Consider the following 16061-nt stretch of genomic DNA (forward strand, 5'->3'; position numbering starts at 1 on the left):
ATTTACAAACTGGTCTGTTCAAATAAAGGTATCACAGAATTCTGTGAAATTGTGTTCTGTGATAAAGTATCCTTGTTCTTTTTTTATTTGATTGCTGACACTAATCTAGTAACAATTCGAATGTTCTCCATGACCACTGTATGACCTTATTTAATAAAATCTGAACTGCTTAGTAGAAGTCAACCCAATTAACAGCAATAGCAAAGCTGAACCGCATTGGAAATGCATGCATCTGTTAGAAGTTTTAGGAAAGACTAATGGGAGTACATCAGGGTGGCACAAGCTGATGTAAATTGCACCCGATACCACATTTATTCGGCCAACACAATCCTTTTTTTTTTTTACCTCTGAGAATCACGCTACCTAGTAGGACTCCTTTTATTTTAAGAAATTGCCTTTATAGCTTCACTGACTTCAGCAGAGCAGTTCCTCCTTCTGGCCCTGATCCTGTCAACTGATCTGGTCCAGAGCAGGCAGGATCTGTGCCAGCACAGAGTCCTGCTTGGCTCCAGTGTCCCGGGAGAAGGTGAGCTCCTTGCTGCAGCTAGTAAGAGATTATCTCAGCGCTGTTCATTTTCCCAATGGGAATAATTTATCATGTTCTTATCATAGTTCATCAATTCAGAAATATAAAAATTACATATAATTACTATTTTGCTGTTGTCAGTTGTAGAGTATATGTAATGACAAACAACGTGCAATCGGTACCTGTGTGTGTACATATATATATATACACACATTCACATGCATCTGTGGATGTAAAGCATATATGAACATGCATATATACATGTGATGGCCATCACACACAGAAAACCACTAATTATACCTTTGAAAAGGAGAACAGAAAAAGAAATAAACTTTTTCCAGGCACTGGGTTCATAATGGAGTACAGCAGGAGGAGGTAAAGAGCAGCAATGAGATTAGAAAACATCAGCAAAGCAAATAATCAATGCTGTAAAATGACATGGAAAAATTAAATATGTCAGCTAAAAACAGTTTCAAAAATAAGGATCTTTCCTTGCTTCATACTGAGTCTGAAAAAAAGTCTCCAGATGACAACTTTCTTACAGCAATTTATTTAATCTGTTCCTGGATTTAGCTCATTTTTGGCTAATCTTGCATGAATTGTGTGTGTCCATATGTACATATATAAATATTTTTTTAAGTATATAACCATACATATATATTCATTTATCCTTTTCTCTTTGAGATCAACACTTTTTCATTGGCAATATGCCTTTATGTTATAAAGGTAAATCAAACCATGCATATATTTAGAGATCTGAAATAATGCTGTTCTGTTTTAAAAACAAAAGGTATTTTTCAGGGAAATGCCTTAAACACAAATGTTGAAGCTTGTGATGGGTATGCCTAGTTGTTGCGTACCTCAGGAAGGAAGAAAAAGACCCCCAAATCATCCATGAAAGCAGAGCTAACATGGTAAGGAGGGGGAAAAGAAGTCCAGAAAACAAACACAGGACTGAAAATGTAGAAGTATAACTCCCTGAATCTCTGCAATTGAACTCTTACAGGCTTTGAAACCAAAGAGATATTCCTGTCTTGCTCGGCTTGCATTTGTTTAGTTTTCCTTATGTGATCCAAGTGCAGAAGTGAGTCACAAGGTTGTGATAAGGCTGAGAAGTTTGCACAGGATCATTGTCAGCACCAGATAGGCAAAAAGCTTCTCAAGGTCCTAAGGGTCTTTGAATACAGGAGCAGGCACTGAGCTGATAAAAGTCTAAATTAAAAAAAAAATATATATTTTTTCCTTATTAAAAATAAATGCACTTTAATGGGTTTAGTTTAAATGCATTTAAAGAATCATCATTACCTATATTAACTCTTGATTTTATGCTATTAAAAACCTTTAGGTTGTATAAGGAACACTATTAAGACAGTATATGTTTGCTTAAATGAAATTTATGGAAAAGTCAATTTACTTATGAAATCACTAGCTGAGCTCTGGACACAGAATTTGCTAAAGCATTGAATTTCTTTTTGGCAATCTGTAGTCTCTTCTGCTGGAAGGGTATTTTCTTCCTATCAGATGTGTTCAATTCAATAGCTACTTCAATAATATAATAGAATTTGAAAAAACAGCTGGTATACAAAAAAAAAAGAGAAAAAAGCCATATTTCCTCTTTCCATTTACTAAGAAAAATGAAGTCTGAGAGGGTGACATCTATTAGTTCTAAAATACCAAAGAATATGCTGATCAAAAGCCATTAGTTCGATTAATTTTCTATGAATAATGCTTTGTCTAAGGTATCATTTTGTTGTAAATGCATAGCATGTTCCAATTAAAACTTTTCTTGTTAATTCAGCACAAGAATTGTTTTGTAACCTGTGTATTTAATGTGTGTGTAGTATATTGCCTTAGCTACCAAAAAGGAAATACCAGTTGTAGTTATGGGTTACTTTTAGTAACAAAACACCGTATTTTAATAGCTACCAACCAGCAAGAATCAGTCTGTGTGTATGAAAATAAGTCTAAAATCCAAATAGAAGAAGAAAGTCAAAATGTAATTAAACAGGATTATTTGATTTATGATTAAAATGAGGTTATTTCCAATCATTTGGTGCTGTCCTGACATGAGCAGCACAAGATGTCTCCTGTTGGCCAAAAACCTGTCCCCAGGACAGGTTGAGAGAGAACTGATGTGCCCTGTAATGGGCTGAGTGCTGGACGGCCTGTCTGAGACTGTGGTTTCCCTGCTTGACATGGTGGCCAGGAAAGCTTCTGACTTTTTTTGTATAACCTCTGTTGGTCTTGAAATAACCAGAAGACAGATGGTCAAGTCAAGAGCTGAGTTAAACATTGTGTAACCTTTAAAGACCCTTAGGTATTAGCTTGGGGCTTAACTATAGAATTAATACATTTAAGACACAAATTGTATTTTATGGGGTCGTTGCATTCTATATTGATTTCAAAAGAGTGAATTGGTGAATTTTATTATAGGTAGATAACTTTGCAGAGTCATGGAGTGACCTGAAAGCCAAGGAAACCAGCAGTTGCGTAACTCTGTCCTCCAGTCCATCGCAAACACTTTCATTCTGGCCTACCAGTCATATGGAGGCAGGGGGAGGGTTCTTCAGTTAACACTTGATTAAAACATGCCTCCTTCAAAGCCTTGAACTTCTGACATGAACACATTAAGGGATGAGAACTTCACCATGCCCATGGCGGTCTGGTTAAACAACCTCACTGGTCAAAATCTAAATTTTATGTCTCATTTGAGTTTATATGGCTTCAGCTTCCAGGCACTGAACTTGTGCCATTTCCCATTTGAACAGAGAGCACTTTCGTAGCTAGTATTTCCAACTCCTGAAAGCATTTATATGCTGTAGTAAATTATTTACACATGCTTTCCTGCCTAATGGTCTCTTGCTAGTTAGAAGCTCTGTTACAGCAGTCAGGACAGACACCGATACTTTCATGCCTCAGATGGGGATGCAAACCCCATGCTCATATATGTAGATGAGAAGTCAGACTGTCATTTTTAATAAAAGAACAAGTCTTCACTATACTAAAGAGGACAACTTTTTATCATTCCTTTCTGTGCTCAAACAGAAAGATAAATCAACTGTGGAGGAGCCCGAGTGCTGCTGGAGCAAGTGCAGCAGCTGCTGCCTCAGCCCCAGTCTCGCTGCTTTCCCTCCCTTTTCTGAAACCATTGATAAGAAATATGTTCAAACCTGATTGCCACAGCTTATTCATTGTACTTTACTAAACTTCCCTCTTCTTAGGTCTTTAAACAAAAAAGCACTTCGTAGCAAATCTCTGCCAGTTCCTCAGTCAAACACTTTGACCTTCTGCAACTCAGCTGTGATTGAAGAGCATTTTCTGGGCCTGAAAAGCTCCTGCAGAATCTCAGTCACTGACCTGCATGTCACAGGGAATAACTCAGGCAGCTGTTGTCTCTCTGCTCTGCATGCTGGTTTAGTCTGGGGTGGTTTGGTTGCTCTGTTCGTCAGAGTATAACTCTCTTTGCAAAGCCACCTGAATTAGCCCTGATCATTCACGCTACCTGGCATGGCAGCCATTTAGGAAAGCGTATTTTAGGGTACTGAGGGAGTGGGGTGAGACCCTGTCAGATGGGATGTCAAGGTGCAAGAGAAATGGTGGAGAGGAAGGAGAGCTTCATCCTGGCTTTGCCGTGGTGCTGGACACTGGAGATGATGGCTCCTTGTCTTTCACTGCAGATCTTGCGTGCCAAGAACAACCGCAAATTTGGCTCCCAGATGCCTCGTTTGGGTCTCCTGTGGTATCACCATCTCATACCGGTCCTTCTGAGGGATAGTCAGGAGGAGCCACTGCTTTGAAGCAGGAAAGAATGTGCCCCAGTCCCTCAGAATCCTTCCCATGTTGTTTCTTCTCAGTTCAAGAGTTATTTTTAAACATCATAAAAATGTAGGAAAAAGGTTCTGCTTTTACCATTGCAGTGCCCACAGCTGCCCAGCCTCCCGGCTGTAAGGCACTGCAGGCTGCTCTTTTCAGAGTCTCCCTCTGGTTCTGCGTTTTTCACTCTCTGGCTTCTACTCCTCTCTCTAATCTTCATTCTTGTACCTCATAATCATTTGATTTCTCCCTGTTTTCTTTTCTTTTTCCCTGAGAGGGAAATACAATGGACAGTGGTGATGGAGATACTATTTAGAGGGAGTACACAGTCCTCAGTGGCCTGTTTTCTGGTACTCCCCAGCACCCTCAAACTGATATATTAGGGCTACTACAGGGTACCTCCCAGCCTATTACCTTTAGTGTCGCTTTATGCCTGCACCATAAACCACTTCAACCATTTAAGTTGCCTTTTTCTGACTCCATTATGTCCTTTTGCATGGGTAATGTTTTCAAATCTATTAAGAAGGGAGGTGTATCAGTACACTTTCTTTGACATCTGCCATGGACGTTTTTAGTTTTACTTATGGGTAGCTAATTGTTTGAAAATGAATAGGGTACTCTTTATGCCATGCACTTTCAGATTACTGTTTTTTACTTCCCTGCAGCATCTTCTTGACTCTAGCCAAGTCTATAATCTTATCTACAACACTGATTTTGGTAGCATCCCTGAGTACAGTGTGTCCAAACTAAGGAGAGCGGTAAGTAGCATACAGAACAGTCTTTCAACAGTGAGTCACCAAATAAAAAGTTGTCCTGGTCACTGTCTTATCTACTGACGGTTCTGCCTTTTTCAGTGCACGCCACAGAAATCTACCTTATCCTTGATCACTCGGGTTCCTGGACAATATATTATTGCCTCTTGCATGGAGAGGCTATCCAATATTCAGGGTTTGCAAAGAGAATTGATTACAGAAGTCGGTTATTAGTTCTCTGGGATTGTACTGATTATTTACAAAGAATGAAGTATTTTACAAAATCCTCTTTCTGTGAATGCAGTAAAAACAAATATCTGGCAGTTTCCTTGCTCATCATTTTCAAGACAACACTTTCTGCCTGTGCTCTCTCCTTGGGACATGACAACATCAGTCTTCATTTGCCAGTTTTCTCTTGCTTACTGCAGATTTTTGCTTTTGGATATAACTGACGTATCCTGGGCTTATGGTTAGTTTTCAGAGAGCCTCTGAATTTTTGGTGGTGTCTTAGCTTCTGCTTCAGCTTTGCAGTGATGGCTAGCCATTTCCTTGGGCAACGGCTTCAGGGGTCTTTACATTTGAAGATATTTAAGCATTCCTTCTTATGGCCCAAATGAAGGCATCTGTGTGCACCAGATTTATGCAGCTCTGTGCTGACTGACTGCTACCATCCCCCATAGTAATATTGTCAGAAGTCTGACAAAGAGCATGACAACATTTGTTAAATTGCATACAAACTGGAGCCTACAAGCTGCTGTGACATCCTCATCTATGTTCATCTATTTTTATTAGGTTCATTTAAAACTCCATTGTCACTGAATCTCTTAAAAGATGAAGCCAGGAGGTGGCCCAGTTTCCAAACCCCATTATCACCTAGAAGGGATTTGTTGCTCTCGTGTCTCAACAAGTAAAATGCAGTCGTGCAGCTGCATTCAGTAATCCCAGCTCCTGGCTGGGAGCAGGAAGTCGTTATGTATTGCACATGCAATTCGTGTGAGAAGGAGCTTCTGGCTGTGATTTAAACATTTTCCAGGACACTGGGACACAGAACTGTGCTTCAAATGCAGTTAGTGACTTGTTGGAAGCTTACTGAAGTATGGAAAGAGTCATTAAATACAGAGTTCATCTTGTCTGTTTCAGATTCCTCCAGTGCAGATAGCCACATTTGAGAAAGCTGCTTGAGGAAATCATGCTTGAGAAAGCCTGATTCATCTGGTCTTCTTAAGACGTTGCTTTAGTATGTGGCGAGTACAGCCTGGAAGTTCATCTGAAACGTTCATCACCTATAAAGGAAGGGCAGATCTAGTGTCAGCTGTTGATACCCACATTAGAGATGACCACATTTGGTCAGACAAACTCTGCTCTGTCCTGTTGGACAGGTGAAACTGTTTAGGCCATGCATCGTTAGCCTTTCCAAAGCTTCTCCAGTAATGGTTTGAAGGGAGGAAGATCCAGATCTTTTCCACCTCGGCTTCCGGAATGGAAATAAATGAGTTGGGAGTTAAATGTGAATAATCTCGAAACTCTGATCTCAGCCACCAAAAGCGTTAGTAGGGCTTGTTGCTGTTAATGCCTGGGCTCCTGAACACAGTTTGGAGAAGTAAGACTACGTGTGAAATGGGGACTTTAGCCAAGTAGCGGTGGCAATGGCAAGATGCACCTTCTGCCCTAGGGAAATCGGTTTGAGAGGTGGGTAGCACAGGAGCCCGAAGGAAATGGAGTCGTCCTCTGCTCAGGAGCAAGTCTCTGGATATGGCGAGGCAGCGGCAAGCACTTCTGAGCTCTTGGGGGTCCCAAAGAGTTTTCTAGGACTCCCGTATATGAGGCCTCAGCCTGTTGTGTGCTGTTCCACTCTGTTACGCTTCTTTTATTACAGCCTCATTACATGGAAATCAAGCGTTAAACTAGCATAAAACCGCCAGAGTGGAGTGAGGAATTGGGATCCTCCCATTTTTATGCATATAGTCATGCCACAAGCCGATGTGTTTCAAATTTTGAAGCTCTTGGCCTTGGGCTTTATGTATGTGTTGCTGTGGCTTAACTGTAGATATGATGCTGTCTTACTAGGCAGTATATTGGCAAAACACAGCAGAATTGCTTGACTCTGAGAAGAGCCTACGGCAAAAGTAGAGAAAAACCCCATACAGTGTGCCTGTCAGATGACTCCCCTTGCTGCTGAAGGGGCTCCACCTCATCTCATGGGCAGCTGCCACCCCCGTCCAGAGGAAGGGAAGAGAGGAGAAAAAGGAAATATGAAAGTGAGGAGGAGCACAACAATCCCAGGCATGACCATGACATCAGTATGTGGCATCCCACAGCCGGCTTCTGGGAGGACCAGGGATGCGGGTGGTGAGGCCATTCCCATGGGAGAGGACTGAAACTGCCTCCTGATTTCTTTGAGCCTCCTGTAGCCCAAGTACTGGGAGCCTTTGCTCCCTTCACATCCTGAGAGTAATTTCTCCTCTCTAAGTGCAGGCAGTTTGCAATCATGCAATATGAAAAAGCAAGATAATGGCATGGGTGGTGGTGCAGGAACATAACCTGGAGTGGCCTTGCAGCAGTGAGGAGGGTGGTGGGAAGGGCCAAGGGAAGCTGCTTGGTCTGCTTGTGCCAGAGGACAGCCCTTCATGGACAGACACCAAAGCAAACCTTCATGGACACACGTTGACAGAAACGTTTGGCAGTTTTGTTGCCCAAGGTGAGGAACGTCTTTCTTGGGATGTCCTGCCAACTTCCAAGGATGGTGTTACATGTCACCACAAATGACCTGGGACAGGAGAATATCATCGTGCTCTAGGTTAATTATAATTGACATTTGAATAAACAATCCTCCATTCCTCACCCCACTGATCCCTTTGCTATTTGATTCCAGTGCGTACATCTAAAATTAGGCCTTTGAAAGTACTTCATGGCAGGAGTTGTAAATGGTATATTTTCCTAAGCCTGCTGCTCTCGAGGCTTATGTTTTGCCATCTTATGACTTGGCCCATGGCCGGAATTGCATCTGCGTAGATTTGGGACACAAAGGCTCAGTAATACATGGCGACTTCAATAACAAAGGAGTTGAAAAAAATCCATTGAAGCATATCAAGTTCATTTAAACAAAGAGCATTATTATTTAACCCCTAGATATGTGCTAGTCAGAATGTGGGGAATAAATCCTCAGCAGTCCAGGATCTATCAGGCTTTCATCATAGCATTATACCCTCCCAGGGTTTACTTGAGACAACAGTGGGTACATTTTGACACATGGCATATAATCTCAGTTCAGAACTGCATGGATGTGGCAGGACCTACTGTCACCGTTTGCACTGGGGAGGAGGGGAATCGCCCTCTCCCTCACTGCTAACACCCTCAGCACCCCACTTTGCCAGCATCTTCAGAACATGTCAGCTAATTTTTTGTGCAATAATTTTTTAATGATCTCCCATTACTTAAAAATAAAAAGTAGTCCACTAAACCATCTGCACAAATAAGACAAGTTTGTGTAGTCAAAGATTTGGCTCCAGATCACATTTCAGTGGGCCATTCCCTGAAGAGTATCTGCAAATAAAACCAGGCTGTTAAAAGAAACAGAGTTCTATTTTTGCCATGAGTTTTCTAATTTTAGATTTAAATTCCCACTACGGGCCCCAGACTCTTTTGGGTTTTGGACCAGAGATGGACTGATAATAGAGGGTGAAATTCTTCTATGCAAGCTGTCTTCTCTGATTTGGAGCTTGTTTATTTGAAGAAGCTAATAATGGATATACTACAAGTGAATGTAAAGGGCAGCAGCATTCTCTTCTCAAACAGGTATCGTGTGTACATCTGACACATACACCATCATGCAGTTTATGCTGATCTCTTTGGCAGCAGTTTACCACAAACTGTGAAAAAACACTTGCAGCGAAGAGTAAAGCTGAGATTCAATTTGTTCTTTCCCACCCCCTTGTATTCTTGCCTGTCCTTCATCTTGCTTTTCTTCCAACATTAGGGTAACATCACTGTCATTTAATCGCTAGTGCATGGCACACAACAATGTTCTGTGAGATGCTACTTTAGCTCTCTCCAAGACTGCCTTTTTAGGGCTTTGCTCTGCTCCCTGCATTTTAGCCACTCTTTACTGTGGCACCATTCTTGTCATTCCTTCTGATATTTTTGTCTTTGAGTTTCTCCACATCCTGTCATTAAGTGATTTCCTGAAGCCACACTATACATCCCTGTTATTTCCTTTCCCTCTAAGCACTTGTCTTTGTCCACCATGTCAGCTAAGATAGCCAGGATAATGATTTGCTGTTTACAATAGCTAAAAAAAGTGAGGGCCATAGAGGATTTAGGCATTCCAGTGCCATGATTTCACTACCAAATCATTGATGGAAGTAGTGTGGCCTGAAGGACAAGAACTGGCTGGAAAGGCAGGACACTTATCCTCCAGTTCTTGTGAGACCCAGATCAATCACTTAACTCGCTTTCCTCCAGTTTCCCCCACTGTAGGATGAAGCTGACAGGGTGCTGCTTTGCTGTGCAGGAAAGAGGTACTATAAGTGACAGATAATTTTATTGGAACTGCTTGGTTGATTTCAGGCCATGACATTTTGTTTCTCTGGAGACAGACATCAGGGAAGGGGTTCATAAGAAGGAAATTCCACATTGCTGGAAGGCATTAATGGCATTTCCATTAGTGATGGAGAAGTGTGTAAATAAATGCCATAAAGTTAAAAAAAACCATACTCGAGTGGCTTTATATATTAATTTTCTCCTTTTCTATCCCACTGGTTTGAATTGCTTTCATGTTTTTACCTTGTCAGCTAGAAATCCCTTCAGGGTTGCAGATGCAGCTTTTGTGATGACTCGTATTAATCCACTTCAAAGAAAGGCAGGTTGCCCTTCAAGCCAGTTTTTGACTATTTCTCTTGACTATTTCTATCCTACATGATACTCTTCACTGGGGTTTTAGAACTTGTCACCAGCCTAGGTAGGTTCTGTGCATGGCCCAAGGTCTGGAGGAGGCTTTGTCTCCCTGCAGGCTCTCCCAGGTTGGAGACACCGGAGTCCCCGCTTCCCTGAGAGCAAGTGCCGCCACCACAAATGTGCCACCACTTTCCTGCCTGTCCCACCGCTGGTGCTAGACTGCTGGCACCCTTTGTGCACATGCAGATTGATGGACTCACTAATACACTCGGACCACTTCACACTAGTGCTTTTCAGGGCAAGAAAAACAAGACTACACGTTAAGATACTCCAGCAGTAGAGCGTCCGCTGAGGTGGGGAAACCAGGGATCCTTTATCAGTGGGGCGTAGAAGTCCTTCTGTATTTTTTCCACCACTATGGAGCATGCCATGTCCTGCTGCAGCACCGTATGCTTTCCTTTCCCAGCATTTCTGTGCCCCTGTCAGTGCCAGTACACTGATGAGAGATGTCCACAAATGATTCTCCCCTCTCCCTGCAGAGAAACTGTGCCTCAGTTTTGCAGCCGTGAGCTGCCGTAGCCCCTCTCCCAGCCCAGGGTCTGATGGGCAGGTTGATCTGGGCTGCATTTACTCCCTGCAGTGCTTGCGGCACCGAGGACCCAAAGGCTGCTCCACACTGTGCGGTTGAGAGACAGGGGAGGTTGTTGGGATCTTTCATCTTTCTTGGATACATCTATCTTACTGCATGTGCACTGAATGATGTTTCTGCTCAGACTGGGCTGTTTGATATCTGGCCAAATTTCTCTTTTCCCATCTGGACAAGATTTTCAGGCAGAAGAAAAGGATGTTTCATAGAAACTCTTGATATAAGTGGAGTCTTGGGTGAAAGAATGGGCCATGTGCCTCATGGGCCTGCAAGAAGTACCAGGAGGAGGTGAGTCAGCACACACCATCCATGAGGGTAAGCAGGAAGAGACTGAAAGAGTCTTTGCAGAAACCCTGCAGAGCCAGGAGCCCAAGCCCTATGTTTGCAAGGAGAGTTGGAGACAGCCCACAGAGGGCTGATGGACAGAATCTCACAAGATGGGGAAGGCTGCACCATTTCAGGCATCCTACATCAGAGTCCTTCTTGGCCTGTGGTTCTGCAGTTACAGAGCCAGTGCATTGCCCTGGGACCAGAGGGAAATGACCTCCCTTCAGGAAGGTGCCATGGCTGTCTGGCCCTCAACCAAACATCTGCATGGAGAGGAACAGGAGTTCAGTTGTTCCTGGAAACCCCATGCTGCAGGAGATAGAAGTCTCTGTGTGCCAACCTGATGTGCTCTGGGGTCTGGGACACTGCTTTTCCACATGGGCAACAACATTACTGCCAGGGACTTCAAGCATATCAGGAGAGACTACATGGATTTTGGGGTGCTGGCTAAGGGCATAGGGGCCCAGGTTGTGTCTCCTCAGTGTGGTTGGTGAAGAGGAACCACAACAGTATTAGAGTAACTGGGACGTGTTGGAATAGCTCACACAACTGGAGTGCTGTGATAGGGATGCTTATATGTGACAGAGCAGCTTTGAGAAATTAAGCTCCTCAATGGGCTAGGCAGTAGGCTGGGTTGTGGATCAGGATAAGGGTGAGTAATCAGTAATGGTGACAGTCTGATGAAAGTTTGTTAATGACCATTTAATCAAGGTGAGGAAGAAGAAGAAGCTTTCTTTAAACAACTTGAAGGTATTTCTGGATCACATATTCTGCCTCTTATGGGAGAATTTAGCTTCCCTGATGTATGTTGGAAGAGCACCAGAGAGGGATGAGATCAAGCCAGGAGGTTTCCGGAAGATGTCAGGGCCAACTGCTTGACACAGATACTAGATAATCCAACATGGGATCACACACACACACCCTAGACCTGCTATTCACAAAGCATTCACACTGTTTGGTGGAGTGATAATCGAAGGCATGCTTGGTTGTGGAGGCCCTGAAATAGTGGACTTAAAGATATTGAAGAGAGTGATGAAGACAAGTAGCACACTACAGACTGTGGACTTCAGGAGAGCAGAAACTTCAGTTTTTTCAGACAATTGGTAGCTCTGAGAGGCAAAAACACTCAGGAAAACTGGCAAGTCTTTACTGACAATCTCTTCCAAGCACAAAAACCATCGTAGTGTGCAGGAAAACAAGCTCATGTATCAGGAAACTGGCTTGACTCAGGAGGGAGCTCATGACTGAGCTGCATTGAAAGGACTGGATGTAGGGAGAAACTTTTCCTCAATCAGGACAGTCAAGCAGTGGTTGCCCAGAGTGGCTGTTCAGTCTTCATTCTTGGAGGTTTCAAGGTCCCAGGCAGATGAAACCCTGAGCAACCTGATTCAATCTCAGACCAAATCCTGCTTTGAGCAGTGGGTTGGACTAGAGACCTCCTGAGGATTCCTGCAACCTCAATGGTTCTGTCATTACGTGAAATAGTTAACACGGTAAAGACTACATGATTCTTTATCATTGATGTCAGCATGACCATTGAAGCTCAGTGAATTTTCAGCATAACATCACTGAGTAGGTGTGAGCCTAGGGCTCTCTTTTTAGCGTTTTTATGTGCACTTTCAGGAAGGCAGCAGCTTTGAAAGGAAAGTCTGGATGGTGCAGATACTAATAACACTGCCAAAGAATGCTGGAGTGACATACAAATACCAGTTTACATCTACTCAATCTTTGTACAGAAATAGTTATAAGACCTACCAATAGTTTAAATGGATATTTTGATTTAAAAATACAGAGTCATGGCATCACTGATGTTATGAAGAGAAACTAAGCAAGGCTGTTATTACTGTTCTCAGTTTTCTGTGTTAAAAATAAGATCTTTTTCCAAGAACAGCCCTTCGTGGAGTGGTGATTATTGTTTGTTTTTCAAGAATGATGGAGTAAAGCTTTGTATCAGTCCAATCTTTTTAATATTTAGAGATCAGCTTATCTTATTGGGCAGGCTGCCAGAAGTGATTACAGCTGCAGAAACTCTACATTTGGACCAGGATTTTATCAAATCGCTCACATATGGAAAAAGGCCAAGAAAAACAGTGACTGAAGAGAGTGGAAACCATGCCTCAAAAGTCGGATGAAAAGCTGTGGAATAATTATTCAAAAACTATGTGAACTTACATGAACATCTGCCAGGTGACCAAAATTGCCATCTGAATAAGGCATTATCCACAGTTAGACCAGATTTAGCTAAACAAGCTATTCCACCAGGCATAATTTCACATTTTCCATCCTTAAGTTTTTCTATCAAGTGCGGATACCCCAACAGCACTGTAAATTCATACCCTATCTCAATGCACACCAGTCTCCTCTTGTAGACAAGCCCTTAGAAACAGAGGCACCTCCACCAGTAATGCTTGTTTAAATGCTAGAAGATGAGGAAGCGACCAAAAGTGGGTAAATACACCACTGGTTATTGGAGTAGACTTTTAATAACGCAGGCATCCATTACATTTGTTTAGACAAAAACACAGAAATATATCCACTTCGTATGTCCGTATGTGCTCTCCACAGTCTAGGAGAGCACTGTGTGCAAAAGTAATTTCTCAAGCACTACTGAAGGTACTTTTTCCAGTAATGCAAGAAAAAGCAGAAAAGGACACAAGACTTGTTCCATCCCGGTTGTGTTCCACGAAACAGCTGTCCACATTCACAAGCGTCAGGTACCCAGAACACCTGGGGTCTTCCAAGGGACATCAATCACAGCCAGTAGGGGAGGAGAAGCACGCAAACACCCGCATCAGGGGGTTCCACGCACGAGGCCAGGGGAGCGCTCTTTGAAGGTGCCGTAAGACCGCTGCTCCAGCTTGCTTTTTGCTAACACTCCAGCAGGAAGTCTGCACCAAACCAGAATCCCTCCAAAGATTTGGGGGCAGCAAGGGCTGTAAAAAAAAATGTGTTAGTTGGTTTCAGGCCATAGTCTGCATCTGCATAGCAAGATGCTGTTTGCACATGGGTAAATTCAGGATCTCTACTCCCTTTGCTCATTTCAATAAAGTCTGCGAGTTCACAGAGTGAACCTTAAGTGCAGATGTAGCTGGAAAAGATTGTCTTTTGAACTAACGCTTCTCTTTTGTTAATTCCCTCTGGACTGTATTGCCTGAAGTAAAGAGTTTACAAGTGCCACGCTTCCAATTAATTTCACCTGCAGCACAAATCATAAACTAGAGATGGAATGCATGGTCAGGTCATCTAGTTTATCTGCTGGTATAACATTTCACAAAGAGGGGATATAGGCTTCTTTTAAATCACTTGTTCACTTTATTTGTTATTGGAAAAAAAATAGTTCCTGTGATATTTTGGTGCCACTTGAGCCCCTGTAGATTGTAATAGGTATACAAACTGGGAGTGTGCACATGCATGTGTGTGTACATGTGTATGCGTGTGCATCAGGAGGAACAACCAACAAGATGAAGAGAACAAAATTAAGCACTTTATATGCTTAAGGCGTGTTTATGCAGATGTGTACAGACAGATGTGGTATCCTCTGCAGGATGTGATAGCTTGGGTACAGAGCAGCAGGAAAATGCCTTGATGGTTTCCAGGCCAGAACTGGCCTCCATTAGGTCAGCTCAGAGCATGGCAGATGGGCCTACTTGTCTGGGCCCATCCATGTAGACATACCCAGACTCACCTCCCGACTTTCAAAATATCCCTGGAATAGAAAGGAGCTTTTCCAGTTAGGGTCTAAAATAAATACTTGCTGGTGTAACATGCATACTCGCTAAAGTGTTTGAAGTGGAGAAAGATGAAAATGATAGTAGAAACCAAAATTAGATTATGATGAAACACATTGTTTAAGCAGGGCTCCCTTGTCATGAAAACATGGCAGATCTCCAGCCCAGGGTCAGGTATTTATTTACAAAAATGAAGAGGGACATGAAATATAAAGAGTAAAATTTGGCAGAGCTCAAAGGAGAAGAGTGCAAAAGGAGGAGAAAAGGCAAAAATTAATTCATTTTATGAGGCTTACAGATGAAGCTTTCCTTTGGGTACCTTGGATACAAGTGGCGGCATGTCTCTCCTTTTCAGCTTTCTGACTTTTGGTGAAAAGAAAGTGTAGAGTCATCATGGACACTAGCATGATCATTGATCAAATTTACCTTAAGCCATCTAACGGGATCCATGGGTCTATGGTCTGTCAACAGTCAGTGAAGATTGCAAGTCACTTCCAGAGGCTGCATTTAGGGTGGTGAGAAATGAAATTCAGGATAAGTGACATGAATTAAACCTTAAGGTTGGTGTATCTCTTCTTCTATTGACTGTAGCAGATGAGTAGCTTAACCTAAATCACCTGAAGTCAAGGGGTTGAATCTCAACCTAAAGGGAATAACAGAAAAAAGAAAAGTAAATAATGCCAATAGAAGATTCTGCAGACACTGGATCCACCGTCGTCTCCATTGTAAGCCTCAGAGTATCTCAGAGATCAAGGAGGATGAACATATCTGCAAATTTTGTAGCTGAAGGAAAGGTCTCAAATGAATATCCTCAATTAAAGCAGAACTTGAAGGCAGCACTGTTGGAAAAGGCAGACTGGCTTTTGACCAGCTCCCCATCTTGCAGTCCACATTCCTTGTCTAAATAAGTATCTTAGTCTATTGAGGTACTTCAAAGGCACACTTTCTTTTTATACTGGTGCTAACACTCAGAGGCTCAATAGAAAATTGCAACTTGTGTCATGTGTTTCCTCTGCTTATACAGATATTGTCAGGTCAAATTACCAAAAAAAATCCCCCACCTCTCTCGCTCCTTTTAAGAGTCTTAATTTAGGATTTTCCATTACCCAGCTTAGTAATAATTAAAGGTCAGATTCACCTCCAGGCTTCTTTTAACAAAGACGATCTGCTCATGATGTAAACTGAGATACACTGATATTCGTAGTAACCTATATTAGAAAAATTCTTGGTAAACAAAACCAACACTTGCTGGTTCTCTGTTTCTTACCACTTACTTGACCAAATCTGGCTGAAAGAGTGGCAGATATAGTGGCATTCTTGACCATCCCTACACAAGCAAGGGCTGGACCCACGTGTCCAATGTGTACAATGAACAG

The sequence above is a fragment of the Streptopelia decaocto genome (genome assembly GCF_964273445.1).
Source record: "Streptopelia decaocto genome assembly, chromosome: 1".
NCBI lineage: Eukaryota > Metazoa > Chordata > Aves > Columbiformes > Columbidae > Streptopelia > Streptopelia decaocto.